Raw genomic sequence first — 13,490 nt, 5'->3', positions numbered from 1 at the left:
TACAAACTAGAGGTGGTGAAAGTTCTTTGTGATTTTCATAGATGATTGCACAGAATATTGATATGTCTATTTTTTACGTAGCAAATGAAAAGTCTTGGACAAATTCAAAAAGTAAAAATTTGAAGTCGAAAAACAACTGGAAAATACTATCAAAATAGTCAAAAGTGAAGATGTGAATATGATGAACCTTTTAATGTGTTTTGTCAATTAAGCTACATTATCTACATGTTTCCTATTCACTAGAATAAAATGGAGTTTCAGAAAGCAAGAACCAAACTCTGAAAGAAATGATGAGTGCAATGTTGAAGGAGTATGGCCAAGCCCAAATCTGTGGAGAATCTTGGGGGTTGGGGAGCGCTTCTAACCACAGACTATGTCTTCCACAAAATACCTCATAAGGTAACTGGCAAAACGCCATATAAACTTTGGAAAGTAATGTACTTTCGTACATGTACCTCAAAGTGTGGGGTTCTTTGCAAAATTTGCAGTACCACCTCCTGAAAAGGTCTTGATTGGACATTAAACTGCGGATTATTGATTCATTGGTTATTCACATAACAAGAATTCCTATTGGTTTGTGGTACCTAAATAGGATATACCAGACATCCATGTCAATGCGATCATGGATTCAAGGAATGTGTTGTTCATTAAAGACATATTTTACTGTAAGGATAAGCAATATCCTAATGCACTTGTGAAGAATGAAATGTAATTACCTCTGTTGATGACACAAGTACTTCTAGAACTTCTGTAACTGAAGCAGAAAATATTAAAGACCAACCTAGACGAAGAAAGGGAGTTCGTAAGAAAAATATTACATTGAAGAATTCATGATGGTATTTATCGTTCGGAATTAACTGAGATCTTACACAAAAGCTATGTCTACACTTGACACATCTTTTTAGAAAGATGCAGTCAATAGTGAATTTTATTCAATAATGCAGAAATCATACCCAAGAGATAGTTGATCTACCTGAAGGGTTTAAAGCTTTGGGGAATATATGGTTTTTAAAAACCAAGTTAAAAACTGGCAGCTCAACCAATAAGTACTAGGTCATACTTTTGGTACAAGAATTCAGACAAAAAGAAGGTCTAGATTTTTTCGACATTTATTCTCCAGTGACGAGAATAAATACAATCCGATTGTTGATTGAGATTGCAACATTAAAAGACTTTGAAATCCATCAAATGTATGTTAAATTTTCCTTTTTGAACAAAGATTTAGAAGAAGAGACATACATAAAAAGAATTGAAGGTTTCGTGATTTTGGGTCAAAAACATAAAATTTGTACGCTCATGAAGTCGTTTCTATGGGCTGAAGAAAACACCAAATTAATGGCATATAAATTTTAACCGTGTGATGATGTCAAAATGTTTTTGCATCAATGAATGTGATAAATGCATTTACTTCAAATGTACTCCTAATGGTATATTTTCTATTGTGCTTGTACGTGGATGGCATGCTCATCATTGGCGGCAACAAAGTTGTCATCCAACAAACCATAAACATCTTCCATAGTCAGTTCGACATAAAAGACATAGGTCTTGCATATGTTATTCTTGGCATTAAGATACAAAGACTCCTGGCAGGATAAATTTATCTCATTATCATATGCTGAAAAGATACTCAAGAGGTTTAAGACTTACTCAAGTGGAACTTCAAAAACTCATGTAGACTCTCAACTGCACTTGACCATGGACGTAGGGGAAACAGTGTCACAAGTGGAGTATGTACGGTTAATTAGAAGTCTTATATACTTAACCAAGTATACAAGACCCGATCTAGCGTATGAGGTCAACGTACTAAGTCAGTACACAAGTATTCCACATCACACACACTAGAAAACTATAAAAGGGGTTTTAAATTATTTGCGATATATTAAAAAGTTATGGATTGTACTACGGTAAAGAACCAATCACTCTTGGAAGGATATAGCTATACAAACTGAACAGCAGACTCAAAGAAGTCAAAATCCACAAGTGGGTATGTCGTTATGCTTGGAGGCGCATCAATATCATGTAAAATTTTCAAACAAACTTTATTGCCCAAATTAACTATCGAATCTAAGTTCATAACTTTAGACAAAACACCAGAAAAAGCATAATGACTTCTTAATTTCTTGGAAAATATCTAGAGATCAAGTATTGAAATCATCAAAGGGAATCAATTTCTTGCATGTGACTAAGTAAATGTTTTATGGAAACCCAACCTATGTGATTGGAGATCCCAAGATGTCATTTCAAAGGGATACTAAGTCAATCATAATTTGATTTAAGCACTAAGAATTATTCAGATCTCACTATGATAAACAGTGTTTCAAATATTTAAGGTAAAGCAATGGATTTTTAATGAGATAAAACCATAAACCTTCATATATATGTACGTATAGTATAACAAGATACTTTCTGTGTATATGACATATACTACTGGCAATCACCTAATGACTGTGAAATTGGGCCGGTTCTAGGAAGATGATGTTCAGGCTATACTCTCGAAATTCACTCATGAAAAAACCATGAAATTTCAAAGTTAAAACGAACACAATATAGAACTTAACTCTACAAGAAGACGAAGTTGGGTTATATTTGTTTTTTCGGTCTACACAAACTTGAGTGGTTCAAGACATCATGTTTACCTCCTGGAAAGTAAATACAAGTACTGACAATGAGTTATTTAAGGCCGAAAGATGCTACTACTTTAGATGCAGTCAGTTTTCGTCATACTCTCGAAAAGTCTGTTGTCTTTTTCGTTGTTTAGTTTATTTAGTAGAGTCTATTGAATATGCATATTTTACTGAGTCTGCATATGTTTAGAGTAGTTTATATTCATGTTAGGGATTATTGGAATAAAAAAATTATAACTTTCTGGGATGAGAAAAAAAAGTTGATTCAATGTGAAAAGAAATGTGCAAATGTCTTTTAGGCTCTAAATAAAAGTCTTTCACTTAAATGAAATACAAAAGTAAAAATTCTCATTGCTTACGATAAGAGAGATCGTAGCAGATATATGGAATTCCCTTAACAAGATTCAATAACTTGTTGGGACACTATAAAGAAAGAGTGAGAGGAACCATTATGCAAACCATACACACACACGCCACCACCAGACCGACTAGGCTTGAGTATTGGTGATTGTGGGCTTTAGCCAACAAATTTTTTTTTGGAGCAAATTCATACCATGTGTATTTGCATAATTTCTTAGATAAAACTTAACATATTGCGTCTAAAAATTCTCGATAATTCTAAAGCGTTTAGATTGCATCCAATTAATTTCGGAATATTCCAGATAATTACCGAAAGATTTATGTTTACCTTTGTTGCGATAATTAGGAAAAATATTCTTCTTGTTTTCACACATTCTTATTTTGTCGATTAAGCTTACCTTCCCACATAAATAAATGCATCTCCTCTCCATTGATCACACCCTTAATCGCACACAAAGCTTCCAGCAAAAATCTAGTTTTATAATTAGTAAGCCCCGAAATATATTGTTCTGATAAATTCATACATTATGTTTGGGTGTTGTAAAACAGTCTCATTATAGAACATGCATATATTGTGGATGATTTATTGAGTTATACAAAGAGATTAAATCTCCTCTCTATAAAATCGTCTATTTCTTTAATAATCTTCTAAACGTTTTATACATTTATATTATCGTTTTAAATGCTTTCTGTTTTGTGATTTTCAGTTAGAATATTCAAGGTCCTATATTTTTAAAGTTTACACAAGTTTTTCCATGTCCAACGCCAAAATAAATTCATCTTTTCTCCCACCCAAACGCTCCTGTATTATCTGGCAATAAAATCATTTGAGGATGTAAACTTCATGATAAAAGTTCCTTATAATTGTCTTTTAGTCGTCTACAAATTTCGTCTGAAAATACAAACTTAAGATCAGTTAGTATACGAGAGAAATATTTTAATTTCTAATAAATAGTTGTTTCTTTGTACTACTTTAGTGGTAAAGAATATATGCAATAATGATAAAAAAAAGTACAACAAACCAATGATGGCCAATAAAATCAAAGATATGTTTTATGCTAATGTGTTGTTGTTGTGGAGTCAGTGACGTATCAAAGGGGGTCCAGACGTTAAACTTTCTGTTAATCAAAAAATTGATTTGCAGTGAGGATTTCCGGTCTTCCTAATTCATTTACGAAAAGGAAAAAAAGGCCCGAGTCAATGAAGAAAAGAGTTTTACATAGATCGCAGACCCATGATGTTTTGTCACCCATTACTCTTAACTTTATAATTGGATCACCACTTTATAATTATTAACCGCTGCCTGCTGGTACAAGTCTCTACAATGTTCAGTTTTAAGTTACAAATTTACTTTGAAAGCTGGATCTCAATTATCAAGACACGTTCATGTGTCTATTAATTATTGTCGTGCCGAATTAGTATTACCAAAATCTTCTGTTAGGTGTGCTCTCAATTCAATCTATCCCGCACTAATAGTGAAAGACAAAGATTTGTGTTTCCACTAAAAAGCACTTAAAAGTGCTAAACATGTCTACTATTTTTTAAGAAAAATTAATTAAACTATCACATTTTTAATACTACTTTTCATATTTACTTCAACCACATTTAATTTACCTTAAATTTAAAGAGTTAAATAGACAATTATATCTCTAGGATTAACTAACAAATACACTTTGGGTGTAAAATTGAAGGTGGAGTTTTAGAGGGTGGGGTTAGGATTTTAAAAAATAAATAAATACTTAAAATTTTAAATAAAATTTTCGAGTTTCAAAATTTTTTTTTGAAAAAATCGAAAAAAATAAATTATAAAAAGTTTGAACTTAAAAACGTGTAATTCAAAAACTATAAAATAAATATTTAAATAATTATTTATATTTATAAATTAATAGCAGAAAATGCCTTTCACCTCTTTAATGAAACATCATACTTTAGGTATTTGTGATAATATTCCTCTACTATAAATAAACATGAAAAATGGTACAAAAAATAGATAAAACCTGAAGTTCCCTTTTTATTAAAAGGACTAAAATTTTTAAACTTATAGCACAAGATTTCCATATTCTAATTATGAATCGTATAAAATACACATCAAAAGCTCTGTAAAATAATAGCCGATTTAATAAACATGTTTAGTTAATAAATTATTTTGAATTGACTATATTTAAAATATAACATAATCTAATCAAATAATAAAATTTTAATTATTTTTTACATAAATATTTATAGTCTCACTAATATCATAATATTATAATTGATATATACTTTTCTAGTTCACAATAGATTATGTTTTAGGAAAATTTATTGTTTTTAATTTATATTATATTTTCAATTTTTTTAAAATACTACTTTTACCAATTTATATTATACATCTTTTAATCAATAGTTTAACTGTTATTATAAATAACTTATCATGTTATTTTAAGATATTTTCTAAACTTAATAAAATACTAAATATGATGTTATTAAAATTTTATTTTATGTATTGCATTTTTTGTATTGTCAATAAACTTAACCAAGTGGTCTTGACCTATTGGTAAAGAGGTTCCAGCTGGAGTTTTCGCCCTGGGTTCGATTCCCCTTGACCACCCATAAACGCTTTGTGTGGCAAGAAAACTCAGATTTCTATGAGTCTTTTGGTGATTAGTCTTTAGACCTAAAAAGCTGTTGGGATCACAACAACAAAGTTATAAAAAAAAATTGTCAATAAACTTTCAGAAGATTATAGTATTATTTTCTTAGCTTATACAATTCTGCCTTTATCAACACGCACTTCCAACATTTTCTATCCTTAGTAGAACAATATGTGTCAGTTATTCAATTTATACAAAGTTATAAAAACTATTTATAGATGTAGCATAAAAACTTAACTAAATAAATTTAATAAATTTTATTTTAGCACAATTAAAAATTAATTATTGATCAGCTGAGAATAATGATTGCAATCTAATATACTAAAATAAACTAGGTGTGGTCCTGCATTTCTGCGGGCTTGTATATGTTCTTAATATTTTTCTATTAATGTTAATTTGTATATTTATACTAATTTATTTAATTAGTTATAAATATTAAATTCTTTTTTGTATGTTTTTGGGGTTTTAACCAAATCTTAATTGCTTATTATATGGACTTATTTTTCTTTTTTATACACGATTCTTCTATATTAAAGTTGAATGATTTGCTTGATTGAATCCAAATTTAACAGTTTTTTAAATATTGAAGAGCGATTACATTTGTCTGATTTTAACATTTTTGGCTAAAGTACCATAGTTTTAGAGTTTTTTTTTTGTTTATTTAGTGTCCTAAATTAAGGTAGATGCGAAATATTTAAAAAAATTCTAGAATTTATTTTGGGCGGTTCAAGTGAAATCATACTCATCTTATGTTATTAAAAATATGAAGAAATACATATTTTTGGACACATATAACTATGTAGAGAATTCAGATAAAAATTCAAAAATACATATCACCGGTGATTTTTAAGACTGATTTAAAGAAGTATGATACTTGATTTGCATATCCAAACCACAATGTGCATGTTAAACATGTATCATTACATATTAAATATTCAAATCATTATGTTATAAAAATTAAATGATATAAAATTAAATTAAACGCCGCTTAAAATCAATATTGTGTCACAAATAGTTAATTTTAATTTAATTGAAGATCTTCTAAAGGTCAGACATTCAAAACTTCACCAATAATGTCTAAAACTCAAAACATTAGAACGAAGAATTGATGAACATACATAACATAAACATGACACAACAATAAAAACAAAAATGATATAGAAAACTCACGGACTAAAACTTTCTTTTCATATTGACGTTCTAATCTTTTTTTTTTAATTCCTTGAAGTAACTATTTGCCAACTTTTTTGGGAGATCATCACAAGAAGGGAGTTTGGTTGTTCTATAGAGTTTTATCTTAAAAGGTAAATGATTCATTCTATATTATGTGGTATAGTCACTGATAGTGAAACTACTCATTAAAAAAATCCCTTTGATCAAAATTTCTTCAAAAAAAATTGCCTAAAATTATGGAGAATATCATCGGTCAATATCTGAATTTATAGTCACAAAATAAAACGAAATCATCTATCATGATGTTTTTTCAAATTATATAATTTATATACATGATTAGAACCATTGTTTTGAGAATGTTTACGTGATCTTTTATGTTTCAAAATATTTATCTTTTTCTTCTTTGTAAGTTTGCCATTTGTATGTTTCTTATTACGATTTGTAATCGAGCATTAAGCTTGTATCGCTGGAGTATAAGCATAAAAAGTTTTTATAGTGATAACTAAAAATATTAATTTACATACACCAGTTAAAACCTGAGATTTTTTTCTTTTTAACTACTCACCCATAAACTAAAAGTAATAAATTACATACACCTATAAAAGGCTGAGTCTTGTTCTATTGTAACTATTAAAAATGTTAACTTTTTTGGGACTGATGAGCTAATGTTAACAAAATACAAAACAATATATAACTAACGAAACCATGAACAATATAACTCTTTTTAACATATAAAAGCGGATAATGTTTTGTAAAATAATAAATAAGATAATATCAAATATTTATGTAGATCATACATCGTAGTTATCATAAATGTTTTTCTTTTGTAAAATATTATCTATTTCATTATTAAAAGAAAATTAGTTACATTTAAAGTTTTGATAGAATTTTTAAATCTCTGTTAATTAATATATTAAGATAATCACTAAAATTGTTCATTAAAACTAATAGTTCTATAATTTATTTATTAAAATTAATGACACATCCTAAAATTATGGAGAATATGAAAAATCACCAAAATCACTTCTTAAATAATAGTATAGATTATTAAAACCGATCTGAAATTTTATGTCTAAAATAATATGTCTAATTATAATATAAAAAAATTCATTTAAGAAATTTTTTTATTTACTTTATACAAATTATGTGTTCTCCTTAAGCCCTCTCAGAATACTAATAGTATCAACCACACTCGGCTCAGCCACATACACTTGCTGAAACCTTCTCTCAAAGGCAGCGTCTTAGACACTGTATAAACCAAACTACAAAGACATGTGTTGATGTATGATGCAATATGGGAAGAACCTCAGTCAAATACAACTACTATTATGTTTTAGTGGCTTAATATTTACGAATATGATAACAATGTGACGGATTCTCTAACAATATGGTTAACGATCATAACTTAGGTTTCAAAGTCTGAAATGTCCATGACAATGAATTGTAGTATTTTTAAAATTTTTTGTTGTATTTGCTTTTAAAAAATAAAAATAGTTTACACATAATTTGTATAAAGTATGAAGATGATCTCGACACCGTTTCTAAGCTACAGAAAACTCAGAGATACGCTGACATAATCCACAAAGTGGAAGATGCTCTCAGCAAGGATTCATATCTAACTATGTCAGAATTGACGATCCTCTATACAAACTAATCCTCTATACAAAAACCGTGTTTATGCTGGTAGTGTTTGTTGAAATCAATCAATAAAGAATCTACGGATTATGATTAGATTCTTGAAGTTTATGAGAAATCTTAAAAGAATCAAATGAAAAAAATGAAACATCAAAAAGAGTTTATTGATCAAAGATTGTATTAAATGAATGATTACAAGTGTAAATTAAATCTAAGAATCCATAAACTCTTTGTAAGAAGTGTTCTAGGTCTAAAATGGAGAAGAGAAGATCATTTCTCATAAGGAGATAGCTCTTTAATTATAGAAGAAAGATGTCTAGGGTTTCATAATGAAGTGAGCCTAATTCAATGTCTAATGGGCCTCGAGGGAGGATGTAAATTCACCCCCAACATCGTGGACTGCAACCAGCTCTCAGTCGATATCGAGAACGAGATCGTTACCGTCCACGGCTTTATCCGTTCCAAGTACAGACTTAGGTTTCCAGAGCTCGAGTCTCTTGTGCATCACGAAATCGAGTACGCTAGCGTCGTGAAACAGATAGGGGACGAGTAGGATCTAACCCTAGTTCCTCTCAAAGGTCTCTCAGCGAGTACCACCGTCTCTGTTTTACTCACTGATTCGACCACAAAGGGGAAGCCTCTCCCAGATAATGTCCTGCAAAAGACTATTGAGGCGTGTGATCGAGCTATTGAGCTTGATTCCACGCTGAAGAAGATTCTTAGATTCGTTGAAACCAAGATGGGATGCATCACACCGAATCTCTCAGCCGTTGTGGGGAGTTCTGTTGCAGCTAAGCTCATGGCCACTGCTGGAGGATTATCTGGCTCGCTAAGATGCCTTCTTGTAACGTTCAAGTTCTAGGTCAGAAGAGGAAGAATCTCGATGGATTCTCTACTGCGACTTCGCAGTCCCGTGTGGGTTATCTGGAGCAGACTGAGATCTTCCAAAGCACTCCTCCTAGACTTAGGAAGCAAGCTATCAAACTCTTGGCTGGAAAGTCTACTTTGGCAGCAAGAGTCGACGCTTGTAGAGGAGACCCGTCGGGGACAAATGGTAAAGCTCTGAGGGAAGAGATTCAAAAGAAGATTGACAAGTTGCAAGAGTAATAAATATTCATTTAAGGAACTATAAAACAAAAATATTCCTTATCAAAATTGATAAGAAACAAAATAATAAATATTCATTTTCATTCATTTTGTTTTGTTCCTAGGTATCTTTTCCTATTTATTTTTATTTTTATTTTAATGGTCACCCGTTAGAGCTTTAGTATGTAAATAGAGAGGCATACTATGATTGATAGATGATTATAAAGAAACCATACATTAATTTTTGTCTTAGGATGCCTAAGATATACAAACACTATCATTGTTATACTTTCCAAATAAATCATTAGTATAATGAAACTTCGTTTGACCCATAATTTTTTAGATTTGAAGATAGTTTTTGATATATATTTGTGACGGATATATAAAACAACAAACACAAATGTACAACGATGGGTTTCACTAGTGTTTGTATCAATCATAGTATGCGTTATAGTTGTTTTATATATCCCCAAAACAACAAACACAAAAAAGCAAACACAAAAAGAACCCCCAAAAGATTACATCACTAGACATATCAGACTCTTGGAAAGCTAATCCATAATGTATATGGGAGTATACTTTTTTTTTATCTCTCATACCTTTATTCGCTATATATATTCATATTTTATCAAAGTATATGTGTAGTGTGTTTATTTTCTTTTATTTGAAAACAGGATTAGCTTTATTGCTAAGGGCCATATACCATGTTCTAAATGCACCCGGATGCCAAAGAAATCTCCCAATTTAACGCAATTGAAAGGTCACCGTAGCAAAAAATAAGGTGGTGATTTTTTACCCAAAAACGAAGTGGAGAAAATGAGAAATTCGATGTTTAATTATGTTTAATTTTGTTAAACCGAATTAGCACGATCCAAAACTTGCAGTTATCAGAATTTCAAGTTTAGAATCAAATTTTTCTGTAAAAGATTTGCTATATGTAAATAAAATCTACAAAATCTATAACAATAAAGTAGACTTACCTCCTTCCTTAGGCCGCCATGTCACTAGAGTGAGATTGGCGTTTTTGGACACGTGTCATTTTCATCTAAATGTTTTGTTTTGTTTTCTGGTGATGTTTATGGGCTTTGGTTCATTTACGAGTTTCTTGTAATAAACTAGCTCCAATACACGTAAGAAGTAAAGCCCATATCATACTCAGCCCAGACTTCTAACATAGGGTTTGATCATGAGGAACTTGGCCAACTCTTTTCTCACTGTAAAATCCTAGCCGTTCCCCTTCAACTCTTTATAGCTCCTTCTGAGAAACGTATGCAATTATGACATTCAATCAATGATGGCAATGCCTCTTCAATTCCTTAGCAGGTTCAGTGATTGAGTATATATACATACCCTGGGAGAGGATTCACACACATCTCTTTGTTCCATCAAAATCATTAAAAGGCTTTTTGTGAAAGTTCCAAAAATGGCTAATCAACTTCTTTCACAACAAGAAAACACGAAAAATCCCGACCGAAAAAAATCTGTCAGGAAATTCCGACGAAATTATGACAAAAATTTGTCGGAAAACAATTTCGGTAAATTCGTTGGAACTTCGTCGGTATTTGGTCATACGATCCCGACAGAATACCTACAAAATTCCGACAAATATATGACCGTTGCAAAAAATTGACACATACCGACAAACTACCGACGCAATTCCGACGATTTTGGTATTCCGTCAGACTTCTGTCGGTATATTCCGACGGGATACCGACGGATTTAACAGCTGTCGTATTTCCCGACGGAATACCGACGAATTATGTAGCCGTTAGTATCCGTTTAAATTACCGACGGAGTACCGACGGGTTTTAAACGTTAATTTAGCCGTTGTAATTCCCGACGGAATACCGACGACATTTTTCGGTAGGGAATTTTTCCAGATTCACTTATAAATACGACCTCTCCTTCATTCATTCAAATCACAAAAAAACAATATAAATCATGAGTATAATTTTCGTTCTTGGCTAGATCAACCTCATATGGATCCAAATACAAATTTACTTACGGAGGAATACGCACGTGGTATTCAAGAATTCATGGGGGTGGTTCAAAGTCAACCGGAAGCAAGAACAAGTAAGTATTTATTATGTCCATGTTCTACTTGTAAGAATAATATCCGTGTCAAAAAATGGAAGTATGGAGTCATTTATATCTGAAAGGGTTTACACGTGGTTATAAGATTTAGTATCTTCATGGAGAAAGATTTGAGTATGGTAGTAGTAGCAAACCTAAAACTGCCGATAGGTTAGATGAACCTAGCACAGATGTAGATTTTGGGATAGGGACTGTTCAGATGGTATATGATGCATATAGAAAAAATTTACCGTTTGGTGAAGAGGAAGGAGATAGACGAGAACAACCCAATTTAGAAAATTTCCCGGGTGAAGAGGAAGGAGATAGACGAGAACAACCCAATCTAGAAGCCAAGAGATTTTTTGAAATGTTAGATGCAGCTAAGCAGCCATTGTATCAAGGATGTAAAGATGGGCATTCACCCTTGTCATCCGCAAGTCGATTGATGGCGCTAAAGACTGACTATAATTTGGCTGAAGAATGTGTGGATGCGATTGCAGATTTTGTTAGTGATGTTCTACCTGAAGATAATCTTGCACCTGGTTCATATTATGAGGTAGGAAAATTGGTCGCTGGTCTTGGCTTACCATATCAGGTGATAGATGTATGCATCAATAACTGCATGATTTATTGGAGAGCAGATGAGAACCGGGAGAATTGTAAATTCTGTCAGAAACCTCGTTATCAGGATACGAGTGGAAGAGTTCCGGTGCCATACAAATGAATGTGGTATTTGCCGTTGACTGAAAGATTAAAGAGGTTATATCAGTCAGAACAAACAGCAGAACCAATGAGATGACATGCAGAGCACTTAACAAATGGTGAGATAACACATCCTTCCGATGCAGAGGCGTGGAAGCATTTTCAATCAACATATCCAGAATTTGCATCTGAGGTAAGAAATGTGTATCTTGCACTATGCACAGATGGTTTCAGCCCATTTGGAAAGCACTGAAGACAAAATTCATTGTGGCCGGTAATCGTGACACCTTACAACTTACCACCACATTTGTGTATGCGACGGGAGTTTTTGTTCCTCTCAATTCTCGTTCCCGGGCCAGATCATCCTAAGAGATCACTGGATGTGTTTCTTCAGCCATTGATATATGAGCTGCAATTATTATGGGAGCACGGTGTTCATACATACGATGTTTCGCGGAAAGAAAATTTTCAGATGGGAGCAGTACTTATGTGAACAATAACTTATTTTCCAGCATATGGTATGTTATCTGGATGGACCACGCATGGGAGACTCTCATGTCCTTATTGCCAAGACAACATAGATGCTTTCCAACTAAAAAATGGTCGGAAAACGTGTTGGTTTGACTGTCACAGGAGATTTCTACCACACGATCATCCATATCGTAAGAGTAAGACATTGTTTACAAAGAACAAGAGGGTGTTTGACAGTCCACCTGAAGAAGTAAGTGGCAAAAAGTTGAAGGAACAATTAAGAGATTTTGGTGCAGATAGAACGCCAGACGTGGGTGGAAACGGACATGAACCGATTTATGGTGTAGGGGAATATCATAATTGGCATAAGAAGAGTATTTTCTGGGATTTTCCCTATTGGGAGACTCATTTGTTGCAGCACTGTTTAGATGTCATGCATATTGAGAAGAACTTTTTCGACAATTTGATGAACACTATCCTTGATGTCCAAGGCAAGACGAAGGATAACTTGAAGTCAAGACTGGATTTGGTTGATATTTGTTCTCATCCCGAACTTCATGTTGATGAGCACTGTAAAGGTCCTATTCCCATATATCGACTGGATGCAACTGCAAAAGAAGAGTTTTTTGATTGGATAACACACAGTGTTAAATTTCCAGACGGTTACGCATCAAGTTTGCGTAATTGTGTTGACAAGGGTGAAGGGAAGTTTACTGGCTTGAAGAGCCACGATTGT

The 13,490-nt window shown here is 32.2% G+C and overlaps 1 pseudogene; it reads left to right on the top strand.

Moving 5' to 3' along the window:
* The first annotated feature begins 312 nt into the window (after positions 1–312).
* LOC106323559 lies at positions 313–9,529 on the top strand (annotated as a pseudogene).
* Positions 9,530–13,490: the final 3,961 nt, after the last annotated feature.

The sequence above is a fragment of the Brassica oleracea genome, chromosome C2 (genome assembly GCF_000695525.1).
Source record: "Brassica oleracea var. oleracea cultivar TO1000 chromosome C2, BOL, whole genome shotgun sequence".
NCBI lineage: Eukaryota > Viridiplantae > Streptophyta > Magnoliopsida > Brassicales > Brassicaceae > Brassica > Brassica oleracea.
This window is presented reverse-complemented; position numbering and strand designations above follow the sequence as displayed.